Raw genomic sequence first — 13729 nt, forward strand, 5'->3', positions numbered from 1 at the left:
TGGGAGCCTTAAGGAAATAAATGGGCCAGTGTGGGGGGCCTGGAGGAAAGAAATGGGCCAGTGTGGGGGCCTTAAGGAAATAAATGGGCCAGTGTGGGGGGCCTGGAGGAAAGAAATGGGCCAGTGTGGGGTCCTAGAGGAAAGAAATGGACCAGTGTGGGGGCCTGTAAGAAAGAAATGGGCCAGTATGGGGGGCCTTAAGGAAAGAAATGGGCCAGTGGGGGGCCTGGAGGAAAGAAATGGGCCAGTGTGGGGGGGGGGGGGACCTGGAGGAAATAAATGGGCCAGTGTGGGGGCCTGGAGGAAAGAAATGGGCCAGTGTGGAGGGCCTGGAGGAAAGAAATGGGCCAGTGTTCTGTCTGTCTTTTGTTGAATGTATTTAACAACATTACAACTTTGCTTATCTAGTCCAATTGTGGCATGATTCCACTATTTTCATCAGTTTCAACGGGGGACTTTTATTTTGATGGCAACCCGCCGATTCCACTACTCTGGTCACGCTAATGTTGTTCATGACACACGTGTAGAGCAGGGGGACATACTGAACTGAGAGGGAGAGTGTGTCGGAATCTGGACATTTTTCGACGGAGCTTCAAAAAGCCGTCAGACGACAGCTAGACGTTTGGTTCTGGGAAACGGAGAACGTTTCAGCGGTCGGGGGAAAATAACGGGTGTCGTATTTCGCTCGTGTAAGTGTATTTATATTGCTCTGTGTGTGTCCGATTTTATCGTGTTGGTTTTCTGCTAAGGGTAAATTCTCTGAATCATATCCATCCACATGGTGGTCGAGCCTACAGGGCGATGCCTTCCACAACAGGCCTGGTAAGTGTCAACATTCGTAACAACAACAATAATCATACCATTATTGGGCACAATGTTGCCCATATAGCCTCAACTGGGCTACTCCGGAATACACGGAACGAAACTATTGATACATTGGTAGGAACGACATTGTTGCGACCAGGGTGAGTTATGTTGGCTATAATAGAGCCACTAGTCCTAATGATAATTAAGTCTATTCGGTAAATGGCTATAACACGTGTTCGGTTGTCATAGTCTACTAGTCTCATTCCCGCGGCTCTCTTTTTCTCAGCCGGATGGATATGGGCTGCTACCTGCTACTGTTATGCTTTAGGCTACTAATGTACCATTTTCTAAACTAGCGTAAACTAAACATTACACAAATGGCGACCGGGGACATTTTAAGTTGCCTAGTCATTGACTGGTCGGGTACGTAACTCCGTGGTGCGAGTAGCCATGATTTCCCGAGTGGAGGTGATCTGTTGTCGAGATGAGCTTTCAGCGTTTATGTGGCGATGCTCTTTCGACGGTCGACCGGACCTGCGCACTGGACTCCCCGGAGTGGCGATAACCCAGCGTTTCCCAAACTCGGTCCCCAGGACCCCAAAACCAAATGCACCTTTTAGTTCTCTACACAGCTGATTCACATGATCAAAGCTTGATTGTTGATTAGGTGACGTTGCTCGTCCATATATTTATATATTCTTAATTCCATTCCTTTACTTAGATGTGTGTATTGTGTATATGTTGTGAAATTGTTAGATACTACGTGTTAGATATCTTACAAGGAGGTAGAAACGCAAGCATTTCGCTACCCCCACATTAACATCTGCTAAACGCGCGTATGTGACCAAGACCATTTTATATAGATTTGAATCAGCTGTGTAGTGCTAGGACAACCTAAACGTTCACACCTCGGGGTCCCGAGGACCGAGTTTTGGGAAGCGCTGCGATAGCCTATCTCCAAATGTGGTTGACGCATGTGTATGCTTCAAATCACTGCCACCAGCTGGCCTGTCTCTCTGCCTGTGCCATCATTTGACGCCCAGCTGCGAGGTACAGACCTTGTCACTGGATCTCAATCTCTGCAGGGCAACTGGGGGTCCTTATTGTATATTCTATTGTACAGACTACTTCCCCTACGGTCTCTCTTTTTTAACTCACCCATGATTGAGTGCTTATTATCAGCCTTTGTGTGCATCTGGTGTGGCAGGTAGCCTAGTGGTCAGAGCGTTGGGCCAGTAACCGAGAGGTTGCAGGATCGAATCCCCCGAGCTGTCGTTCTGCCCCTGAACTAGGCAGTTAACCCCACTGTTCCCCGGTAGGCCGTCATTGTAAACAAGAATTTGTTTTTAACTGACTTGCCTAGGTCAATAAAAAAAACTCTGGGAGTTAATTGATAGAGATCCAATGTAAACATATGTTTCTCATGCCAATAAAGCCCCTCAAATTGAAATAAAAATGGATGGTAGACAGAGAAAAGAGGGAGATAGATGGGGGTTCTAATAGTGATGTAGGTAGCAAGAAGACAACCTAGTTAACGGTTTAACTGGCAGTGATACGATAGAGGGAGAGAGGGAATGATACGATAGGGAGGGGGAGAGAAGGAGATAGAGGGGGAATGATACGATAGTGAGAGAGGGGGGAATGATACGATAGTGAGAGAGGGGGGAATGATACGATAGTGAGAGAGGGGGGAATGATATGATAGGGGGAGAGGGGGGGAATGATGTGAGAGAGGGGGAATGATATGATAGGGGGAGAGGGGGAATGATATGATAGGGGGAGAGGGGGAATGATACGATAGTGAGAGAGGGGGAATGATATGATAGGGGGAGAGGGGGGGAATGATGTGAGAGAGGGGGAATGATATGATAGGGGGAGAGTGGGGGAATGATACGATAGGGGGAGAGTGGGGGAATGATACGATAGGGGGAGAGTTGGGGAATGATACGATAGTGAGAGAGAGGGGGAATGATACGATAGTGAGAGAGGGGGAATGATACGATAGTGAGAGAGAGGGGCAATGATATGATAGGGGGAGAGTGGGGGAATGATACGATAGGGGGAGAGTGGGGGAATGATACGATAGTGAGAGAGAGGGGGAATGATACGATAGTGAGAGAGGGGGGAATGATATGATAGGGGGAGAGGGGGGGAATGATGTGAGAGAGGGGGAATGATATGATAGGGGGAGAGTTGGGGGAATGATACGATAGTGAGAGAGAGGGGGAATGATATGATAGGGGGAGAGTGGGGGAATGATGCGATAGGGGGAGAGTGGGGGAATGATACGATAGTGAGAGAGAGGGGGAATGATACATTAGTGAGAGAGAATACTATAGGTGGAGAGGGAGGTAGGGATACGATTGGGAGAGAGGAGAGGGAGGTTTCACACAGTCCTGTATTACTGAGTAACCTATGGGAGCTGGCAAAAGGAGTGTGCTAGTATGCAAGGAATGAAGTGTTATTTAGGATGCTGACATAGTGTTGTGTCGGAGTTGCATGTAGGGCCAGTAATGACTGTGGGAGAGGATAGCTCAGGGCAATGCAGAGCTCGGCTGGTTTTCCTCTATGCGGAGTCCTAATGAATGAAGGTATGACCGGCATTATGATGAGATGGTAGATTAACTTTTCTGTTTACTACCATACTCTCTCTTAGTCGCGCACACACACACACACACGCCAGGGTTTCCGTTGGCCTATAAATGCTTGTTTTTGGCAGATTTTTAAATTAAAAGTTGCTAGATAAATTGTCCGGGGCTGCCTATCATACACCCTGAATTCGCACTTTTCTCTCACTCCTTGTGTGCATGCTGCTGCTGAGAGGGGGAGCCTTGGCCTAGGCTACCATTGATTGCGAAGACGATGGCCTTTTCCACTGAAGTTAAAACAAAAGTTAGAGAATATGGTCCTATATGTAAAAAAAAAAAAAAAAAAAAAAAACCTACAAGGGGAATTCCCTTCGTTTTTATATTGTAGTGGACAGAAATGAGAAGACCGTTGGCAAGGCTGCATGCAGGCTACTGCAACTCGCTATTCAAGTAGGATGCAATTTTGGAACTTTAGTTTATAATAATTTATTATTTGTTATTATTTATTATTGTTATTGCATGTCTATTTAATTGTTCTTAACCAGTTCTTTAAATATGCTAAACGTGTTTTTGTTTCATTCTGCTGAGACATTTTCGTAGGCTAAATTAAGTTCCATCTTGTCTTTTTTAATTGTGTGTCTCCGTATTTAGAGGCTCGAGAGGCTTTGAAGCCATTGGTCGGCCATATTGGCACATTATCATTATTATTATTATTATATACAGTATTTCAATTCAATGTTTCAAAGACAAAATTACATGCATTTCTATTGTTGTATGATATTTGAAGGAAAAAGTTTTTATAGACTTTATATATTTTGTTTAGCTAATATAATTTAAAAGTATGCATTAAAGTCTCTGTACTATAATAAATGTGGCAAAAATGAATGCAGGCGTTAATAAATTAATTTCTATAGATTCCACTTTTTTTTTTTTTTTTTTTTTTTTTTTGAACGGTGGGGGAATACCAAGATGGAGGTGCGGTGGCTTCAACACAGCGCCTCCTATCAGTCATCTAGTGTATTTATACATTTTTGTTTAATTTTGTATTATTATGTTGAGCCATTTTCCTTGTCTGAAAATACGTTGCAACTGTAATGTTGTGTTTGCTGCAAAATTATATCCTGCTCGTATTTTCCCTGTAGACAATGGTGTGACTTACTTTTTTTTAGCGTTAATGTGGTCCGCTGTAGCTCAGTTGGTAGTGCATGGCGCTTGCAAGTCGAAACGCGGTTGTGCGTCCCGATCTCTCTGACCTACTCTTCTATTGTATTATTTTGTAAATATTTTCTGTTAATAGTTCAAAAGAGTTTATTGCAATGTACTGGCCCCCTACTCGTTGTCTTTCTGCTGCTCATAGAGATCAATAGTAATGGTGTCTTTTTTTTGTAGGCACTAACTCAGCCATGGCTGAGTTTGGCCCCTGCTGCTTTTTGGCGATTTTGTTATTTTATTTTTATTTCAAAAATAATCATTTAGTTTGCAAATAAATGATGACAACATTGGATGAAGATGTTAAATCCTCACTACAGGAAATGATAGTTAGTGAAGAGAGCCTCCATTCTGGTGTAAAATATAAAAACTAATGTCAAATAACAATATGGTATTAAAGATGTTTATATAGGCTTACTGATGTGATTTAAAGTGTCGACAATGGAGTAATCAACTGCCGCTTTCTGTTTATTAAAGCCCATATTTAACACCTGCTTCATTCTTCAGTTATTCTTGTGGCGGCAGGTAGCCTAGCGGTTAGAGGGGGGGCGGCAGGTAGCCTAGCGGTTAGAGGGGGGGCGGCAGGTAGCCTAGCGGTTAGAGGGGGGGCGGCAGGTAGCCTAGCGGTTAGAGGGGGGGAGGCAGGTAGCCTAGAGGTTAGAGGGGGGGAGGCAGGTAGCCTAGTGGTTAGAGGGGGGAGGCAGGTAGCCTGGCGAGCCTGGCGGTTAGAGGGGGGAGGCAGGTAGCCTGGCGAGCCTGGCGGTTAGAGGGGGGAGGCAGGTTGCCTGGCGGTTAGAGGGGGGGAGGCATGTTCCTAGGCCATCATTGTAAATAAGAATTTGTTCTTAACTGACTTGCCTAGTTAAATAAAGGTTACGTTTAAACTCTACCGAATATCAAACATCCTGTCCCCTTCCCTGACAGTCCCACCCACTAGTGATTGATTGACAGGCCAAACTGTTAGAGAATTCACCCGAGTTACAAAACGACACATTGCTTTCTTTTTTTTTTTACCCAAAGTGTCCACCGCAGCTGAGCCAATCAAATTTGAAGAACAAACATCATGGCAATTGATATCTTGCAGTAAAGGTTATTTTACATGGAAAATATTCCTTGTCATATAGGCCTCGACCAGTGGTTCCCTACCAGGGGTACTAGGACCCCTGAGGGTACTTGGTCTCTCCACAGGTGGTACTAGGACCCCTGAGGGTACTAGGACCCCTGAGAGTACTTGGCCTCTCCACAGGGGGTACTAGGACCCCTGAGAGTACTTGGCCTCTCCACAGGGGGTACTAGGACCCCTGAGGGTACTTGGCCTCTCCACAGGGGGTACTAGGACCCCTGAGGGTACTTGGTCTCTCCACGGGGGGTACTTTAGAAGACTCATGAAACAATAGGCATACTGGTAAAATGTACATGAGTGGGTTCTCCGGTCAGAGCAACATTTAGTTGGTGGTACAGTAAGCAAAAAAAGGTTGGGAACCCCTGGCCTAGACAATATCCGAAATTACTTGCACCGGATTCCTACATTTTCGGTCATTCAACAGCTAATATTTTAATTTTTTTACCAATCCTCGAGGTAACATATTAATTCATTGAACTAACTGTGTATTTTACTGGTGGAATCAAGGCATTAGAATGTACCAGAGGTCACGAAAAAAAAAATAGAGCTCGTTTCAGCAAATGTCTGTGTTTGACCCAGTTAGGTACCCGTAGCTAGGAATATACCAGTGTTCTGTTCTGGTTTTGGCCTGGACTTTCTGGAGCTGCTTTTGCCTTCACTCTGCTCTAGTTTTGGCTCAGGTTCTTCAGCTTGTTCTAGTCTCGGCCCAGTTACCCCGTGGCCAGGTTGTCATTAGCCCTGATCCTGTGTTCTTTCCTGGTAGATTGTGTATTGAAGCATTGTGACACACAGTGTCTGTCTGTTCTCGTGCCCTGCTGTAAACTATGCTAATGACTATGGGGCTTAGCTTACCAACAAACTATGAGCTACTGTGGTTGTAGCTTTGGACTGATCCGACCCCCCCCCCCAGCCTCACTCTCCATCCCACTGGATGGGTTTTACACCGAGTCACGCAGTCTGCCGGAATTGTTCGTTTGGTATTGAGTTATTATGTTGCTGCTTTTAGTCATGTAGTCATTTAGGAGCAGAGAGAGAAGATTGCTGGGGCAAGAATGAGGTTGGTACGTACCTGTTCCAGAAACAAGCCCAAACCCTTTAGAGCAAAGCTTTCCAACCATGTTCCTGGAGAGCTATCGTCCTGTAGGTTCTCACTCCAACCCTGTTCCTGGAGAGCTATCGTCCTGTAGGTTCTCACTCCAACCAACCCTGTTCCTGGAGAGATGCCCTTCCGTAGGTTCTCACTCCAACCCCGTTCCTGGAGAGATGCCTTCCCGTAGGTTCTCACTCCAACCCCGTTCCTGGAGAGATGCCCTCCCGTAGGTTCTCACTCCAACCTTGTTCCTGGAGAGATGCCCTCCCGTAGGTTCTCACTCCAACCTTGTTCCTGGAGAGATGCCCTCCCGTAGGTTCTCACTCCAACCCTGTTCCTGGAGAGATGCCCTCCCGTAGGTTCTCACTCCAACCCTGTTCCTGGAGAGATGCCCTCCCATAGGTTCTCACCCCAACCCGGTTCCTGGAGAGAGACCCTCTTGTAGATTTTCACTTCAACCCCAGTTGTATAACTAACCAAATTCATATTTTCAACTAGCTAATTATTAGAATCAGATATGCTAGATTAGGGTTGGAGTGAGAACCTACCGATAGCTCTCCAGGAACATGGTTGGAGAGCCCTGCCCTAGAGTCTAGAGATCTGAGAGGATCTAGAGATCTGAGAGGATCTAGAGATCTGAGAGGATCTAGAGATCTGAGAGGATCTAGAGATCTGAGAGGATCTAGAGATCTGAGAGGATTGAACAGTTGTCAGCAATGTGGCCTGTCAAAGGGCAAGGTGCCATGCAGCCAACCAGTATAGCTTGTAGCTCAGGCTAGACAACCAGTATAGCTTGTAGCTCAGGCTAGACAACCAGTATAGCTTGTAGCTCAGGCTAGACAACCAGTATAGCTTGTAGCTCAGGCTAGCCCTTGTGAACCAGGAAGTGGTTCGAATGGGAGGATAGGTGTGAGAACCCTTCACTGTACAGTATGAAGATGGGGCTAAAACTGCTTCCGCCAATTGAAATCCCCGATCACACTTGTTGATGTCATGGCAACGTAGGCTAGCTAAACTCATGCGTAGAAACACGTCGTCAGCTCTACCGCCCGGCTCGCGCCGAACTGCGCACGTGCAGGACGGAAAATCAAAAAGGCAGTCCTTTCGATATCAAGTTTTTTTTTGTTGTTTTTTTACAAAAATGAAAACGTGTCAGTTTGTCACTTTCACAAGGTTGGAGTCATAACATGTTAAAACTAGTGAGGACGTTGTCTCCAGTCTAGGTGGCGTCTTTCCATTTGGAGAATATTAACTATGGGAGAATTCTTCACTTGTCTCATTGACTTGTCAAACCCTGGTGTGGTCTGTTTTTGTCTGTTTCGCAAGTGTTCCTAAAAGCTGGGAGAGGTCGGGCTGTTTAGACAGGTGTGTTTCTCTACAGGTTCAGAGAGGCTACAGAGGATTTAAAGGGATACTTCAGGATTTTGGCAGTCAGATGAACTCGCAGATTAAAAAAAAAAAAAAAAAGTCTCCGCATCCAGTAGGAAAGAAGTTAGTGGTCGTCCAGTCATGGCGCTATCTACTAGGATGCTAGCAGTTACCATAGACTTTATAGTCATTGCGCTAACGCTAGTTAGCAATTGCGCTAACTCTAGTGAGGAACTAGCTTCAAACTGCACACAGAGACATACAAATGGTATCCACGAGTTCCATCTGACTCATTTATAAAGGGCCAAAATCCTGAAATATCCCTTTTAAGGGCGTGTGAAGAGCATGAAGTGTGTGTGTGTGTGTGTGTGTGTGTGTGTGTGTGTGTGTGTGTGTGTGTGTGTGTGTGTGTGTGTGTAAAGCAGCAGGTTCCATGTAAGGAGGACATGCAGGCTGGATGGCTTTTTGGTCTCTGGTCGCCCTCATGTGACACGGCTATTTCTAGACCCGTCTCTCCCCTCTCCGTCTCCCCCCTCTCCGTCTCCCCCCTCTCTGTCTCACCCCTCTCCTTCTCACCCCTCACCCTGTAGCTATGGAGCAAACCACAGATATGTTCCACCTCTGGGCGGGGCATGTCTGTTGTTTTGCTTCGTGCTCCGCTGGTGACGTGCATCTGTTTATAATCTATAGGGCTGGTAACGTGTTATAATCTATAGGGCTGGTAACGTGTTATAATCTATAGGGCTGGTAACATGTTATAATCTATAGGGCTGGTAACGTGTTATAATCTATAGGGCTGGTAACGTGTTATAATCTATAGGGCTGGTGACGTGTTATAATCTATAGGGCTGGTGACGTGTTATAATCTATAGGGCTGGTAACGTGTTATAATCTATAGGGCTGGTAACGTGTTATAATCTATAGTGCTGGTAACGTGTTATAATCTATAGGGCTGGTAACGTGTTATAATCTATAGGGCTGGTAACATGCATCTGTTTATAATCTATAGGGCTGGTAACGTGTTATAATCTATAGGGCTGGTAACGTGTTATAATCTATAGTGCTGGTAACGTGTTATAATCTATAGGGCTGGTAACGTGTTATAATCTATAGGGCTGGTAACGTGTTATAATCTATAGGGCTGGTAACGTGTTATAATCTATAGGGCTGGTAACGTGTTATAATCTATAGGGCTGGTAACGTGTTATAATCTATAGGGCTGGTAACATGTTATAATCTATAGGGCTGGTAACGTGTTATAATCTATAGGGCTGGTAACGTGTTATAATCTATAGGGCTGGTAACGTGTTATAATCTATAGGGCTGGTGATGTGTTATAATCTATAGGGCTGGTAACGTGTTATAATCTATAGGGCTGGTAACATGTTATAATCTATAGGGCTGGTAACGTGTTATAATCTATAGGGCTGGTAACGTGCATCTGTTTATAATCTATAGGGCTGGTAACGTGTTATAATCTATAGGGCTGGTAACGTGTTATAATCTATAGGGCTGGTAACGTGTTATAATCTATAGGGCTGGTAACGTGTTATAATCTATAGGGCTGGTAACGTGTTATAATCTATAGGGCTGGTAACGTGTTATAATCTATAGGGCTGGTAACGTGTTATAATCTATAGGGCTGGTAACGTGTTATAATCTATAGGGCTGGTAACGTGTTATAATCTATAGGGCTGGTAACGTGTTATAATCAATAGGGCTGGTAACATGCATCTGTTTATAATCTATAGGGCTGGTAACGTGTTATAATCTATAGGGCTGGTAACGTGTTATAATCTATAGGGCTGGTAACGTGTTATAATCTATAGGGCTGGTAACGTGTTATAATCTATAGGGCTGGTAACGTGTTATAATCTATAGGGCTGGTAACGTGTTATAATCTATAGGGCTGGTAACGTGTTATAATCTATAGGGCTGGTGACATGCATCTGTTACAATCTATAGGGCTGGTAACGTGTTATAATCTATAGGGCTGGTAACGTGTTATAATCTATAGGGCTGGTAACGTGTTATAATCTATAGGGCTGGTAACGTGTTATAATCTATAGGGCTGGTAACGTGCATCTGTTATAATCTATAGGGCTGGTAACGTGCATCTGTTATAATCTATAGGGCTGGTGACGTGTTATAATCTATAGGGCTGGTGACGTGCATCTGTTATAATCTATAGGGCTGGTGACGTGTTATAATCTATAGAGCTGGTGACGTGCATCTGTTATAATCTATAGGGCTGGTGACGTGTTATAATCTATAGGGCTGGTGACGTGTTATAATCTATAGGGCTGGTGACGCGTTATAATCTATAGGGCTGGCGACGTGTTATAATCTATAGGGCTGGCGACGTGTTATAATCTATAGGGCTGGTGACGTGTTATAATCTATAGGGCTGGTGACGTGTTATAATCTATAGGGCTGGTGACGTGTTATAATCTATAGGGCTGGTGACGTGTTATAATCTATAGGGCTGGTGACGTGTTATAATCTATAGGGCTGGTAACGTGTTATAATCAATAGGGCTGGTAACATGCATCTGTTATGGTGTAATCTTTAGGGCTGGTAACATGTTATCTATAGGGCTGGTAACGTGTTATAATCTATAGGGCTGGTAATATGTTATAATCTATAGGGCTGGTAACGTGCATCTGTTATAATCTATAGGGCTGGTAACATGCATCTGTTATAATCTATAGGGCTGGTAACGTGTTATAATCTATAGTGCTGGTGACGTGTTATAATCTATAGTGCTGGTGACGTGTTATAATCTATAGGGCTGGTGACGTGTTATAATCTATAGGGCTGGTGACGTGTTATAATCTATAGGGCTGGTAACGTGTTATAATCTATAGGGCTGGTGACGTGTTATAATCTATAGGGCTGGTAACGTGTTATAATCTATAGTGCTGGTAACATGCATCTGTTATAATCTATAGGGCTGGTGACATGCATCTGTTATAATCTATTGGGCTGGTGACATGCATCTGTTATAATCTGTAGGGCTGGTAACATGTTATAATCTATAGTGCTGGTGACGTGTTATAATCTATAGGGCTGGTAACGTGTTATAATCTATAGGGCTGGTAACGTGTTATAATCTATAGGGCTGGTAATGTGTTATAATCTATAGGGCTGGTAACGTGCATCTGTTATAATCAATAGGGCTGGTAACATGCATCTGTTATGGTGTAATCTTTAGGGCTGGTAACATGTTATCTATAGGGCTGGTAACGTGTTATAATCTATAGGGCTGGTAATATGTTATAATCTATAGGGCTGGTAACGTGCATCTGTTATAATCTATAGGGCTGGTAACATGCATCTGTTATAATCTATAGGGCTGGTGACATGCATCTGTTATAATCTATAGGGCTGGTAATGTTTTATAATCTATAGGGCTGGTAACATGTTATAATCTATAGGGCTGGTAACGTGTTATAATCTATAGGGCTGGTAATATGTTATAATCTATAGGGCTGGTAACATGCATCTGTTATAATCTATAGGGCTGGTAACATGCATCTGTTATAATCTATAGGGCTGGTAACATGCATCTGTTATGGTGTAATCTATAGGGCTGGTAACGTGCATCTGTTATAATCTATGGGGCTGGTAACGTGCATCTGTTATAATCTATAGGGCTGGTAACATGCATCTGCTATAATCTATAGGGCTGGCAGGGGGGGGGGGTAGATGAAAAGGAACAGATCCCCAATCCATTACTGCCGCCACTGAAAGGGGATTTGATCTGGCAACCTTTCGGTTACTAGTCCAACGCTCTAACCACTAGGCTACGCTGCCACCCCAATTACTTGAGTCCACCAGGTCGGATGCGTTTGGGACGCCCCATACTGCACCGAGCCAAGCTGTACCGAGCTGGACTGGTTACACATCCACCATAGTTACTGGGTCTGTGCTGAAGAGGGCAATAATGAAAAGAAAATGTCTGAGCCAGCTCATTACGTTTCGGGTCAGCACGACAGTTAGAAAATGGTCTCTTGGATTGGCTAAAATTGGACTGGCGAAAATGACACATCCAGTCGTGCTGGTCTGATAGGCTGAAGTAGTCAGGCAACGAATCTGATAGGCTGAAGTAGTCAGGCAACGAATCTGATAGGCTGAAGTAGTCAGGCAACGAATCTGATAGGCTGAAGTAGTCAGGCAACGGGTCTGATAGGCTGAAGAAGTCAGGCAACGGGTCTGATAGGCTGAAGAAGTCAGGCAACGGGTCTGATAGGCTGAAGAAGTCAGGCAACGGGTCTGATAGGCTGAAGTAGTCAGGCAACGGGTCAGATAGGCTGAAGAAGTCAGGCAACGGGTCTGATAGGCTGAAGAAGTCAGGCAACGGGTCTGATAGGCTGAAGAAGTCAGGCAACGGGTCTGATAGGCTGAAGAAGTCAGGCAACGGGTCTGATAGGCTGAAGAAGTCAGGCAACGGGTCTGATAGGCTGAAGAAGTCAGGCAACGGGTCTGATAGGCTGAAGAAGTCAGGCAACGGGTCTGATAGGCTGAAGAAGTCAGGCAACGGGTCTGATAGGCTGAAGAAGTCAGGCAACGGGTCTGATAGGCTGAAGTAGTCAGGCAACGGGTCTGATAGGCTGAAGTAGTCAGGCAACGGGTCTGATAGGCTGAAGAAGTCAGGCAACGGGTCTGATAGGCTGAAGAAGTCAGGCAACGGGTCTGATAGGCTGAAGAAGTCAGGCAACGGGTCTGATAGGCTGAAGAAGTCAGGCAACGGGTCTGATAGGCTGAAGTAGTCAGGCAACGGGTCAGATAGGCTGAAGAAGTCAGGCAACGGGTCTGATAGGCTGAAGAAGTCAGGCAACGGGTCTGATAGGCTGAAGAAGTCAGGCAACGGGTCTGATAGGCTGAAGAAGTCAGGCAACGGGTCTGATAGGCTGAAGAAGTCAGGCAACGGGTCTGATAGGCTGAAGAAGTCAGGCAACGGGTCTGATAGGCTGAAGAAGTCAGGCAACGGGTCTGATAGCCTGAAGAAGTCAGGCAACGGGTCTGATAGGCTGAAGAAGTCAGGCAACGGGTCTGATAGGCTGAAGAAGTCAGGCAACGGGTCTGATAGGCTGAAGAAGTCAGGCAACGGGTCTGATAGGCTGAAGAAGTCAGGCAACGGGTCTGATAGGCTGAAGAAGTCAGGCAACGGGTCTGATAGGCTGAAGAAGTCAGGCAACGGGTCTGATAGGCTGAAGAAGTCAGGCAACGGGTCTGATAGGCTGAAGAAGTCAGGCAACGGGTCGGATACTATGGCATTTGACTGTAGGGTAGAGGTCACACACACGGTGAGAGGTCAGTGATATAATGGCGGGCGAGAGTAGTCTTTCCTCTGGGGGTTCCTCTCTTAACAGGTGGTGACATCTTTATAGAATTTCACACATTCCAGCCATGTCATTGGCTCACAGTGACCACATGTCCCCTTCCAGAAACAACACCTGACATAGGCCCTACTCCCTAGCCCCTACGCCCTACACCTTGGGCTGGGCGGTATACCGTATTTTATGATATACCAGTATTGAT

The 13729-nt window shown here is 45.2% G+C and overlaps 1 protein-coding gene across 4 annotated transcripts in view; it reads left to right on the plus strand.

Moving 5' to 3' along the window:
• Positions 1 to 512: 512 nt before the first annotated feature.
• Positions 513 to 13729, plus strand: part of LOC139389357 (sodium-dependent phosphate transporter 2-like) — a 97609-nt gene continuing 84392 nt past the window's right edge. Inside the window, exon 1 of one of the 4 annotated variants that reach the window (XM_071136051.1) lies at positions 513 to 689. The gene's annotated coding sequence lies outside the window, so the exon portion shown is untranslated. Of the gene's footprint in view, positions 823 to 946; positions 966 to 13729 lie in introns of those variants that run through there. The other 3 variants (XM_071136046.1, XM_071136047.1, XM_071136049.1) reach the window with 3 other exon arrangements.

Source organism: Oncorhynchus clarkii, chromosome 30, assembly GCF_045791955.1.
Source record: "Oncorhynchus clarkii lewisi isolate Uvic-CL-2024 chromosome 30, UVic_Ocla_1.0, whole genome shotgun sequence".
In the NCBI taxonomy this organism is placed as follows: Eukaryota; Metazoa; Chordata; class Actinopteri; order Salmoniformes; family Salmonidae; genus Oncorhynchus; species Oncorhynchus clarkii.